Source organism: Arachis duranensis, chromosome 4 (assembly GCF_000817695.3).
Source record: "Arachis duranensis cultivar V14167 chromosome 4, aradu.V14167.gnm2.J7QH, whole genome shotgun sequence".
NCBI classification, from domain to species: domain Eukaryota; kingdom Viridiplantae; phylum Streptophyta; class Magnoliopsida; order Fabales; family Fabaceae; genus Arachis; species Arachis duranensis.
The window spans coordinates 21,564,307-21,565,005 of NC_029775.3; positions in this window are offsets into that span (position 1 = coordinate 21,564,307).

Genomic DNA, 699 nt, shown 5'->3' on the forward strand with positions numbered 1-699 from the left:
GCCATCATGATCCATAGCATCATGATTGGAGAGGAAGTAGAGGTTCATGAGGTCATCTCCAATGAACTCTACAAAATAGCTGACAAGCCATCACCTATGGCACGGCTAGCCTTCCCCCACCTTATATGCCATCTATGTTACTCAGCTGGAGTTATCATAGATGGAGATGTCTCCATTGAAGAAGACAAGCCCATCACCAAGAAAAGGATGGAGCAAACAAGGGAAGTTCCTCACGGCCCTCAAGAAGAACATGAGAAAATTCATCATCAACAAATGCCTCAAGGAATGCACTTTCCTCCCAACAACTATTGGGAGCAACTCAACACCTCCTTAGAAGATTTGAGCCATAATGTTGAACAATTAAGGGTGGAACATCATGAGCACTCCATCATTCTCCTAGAAATAAGACAAGATCAAAGAGCAATGAGGGAGGAGCAACAAAGGCAAGGAAGGGACATAGAAGAGTTGAAGAACATCATTGGTCCTTCAAGAAGAAGACGCCACTAAAGGTGGATTCACTTCTTGTTCTTTATTTCTTTCTGTTTTCAGTTTTTAATTACTGTGTTTATCTATGTTTTTGTGTCTCTACTTCATGATCATTAGTATGTAACCATGCCTTAAAGCTATGAATAAAATCCATTAGTCCTTCACCTCTCTTAAAAGAAAAATGTTTTAATTCAAAAGAACAAGAAGTACATA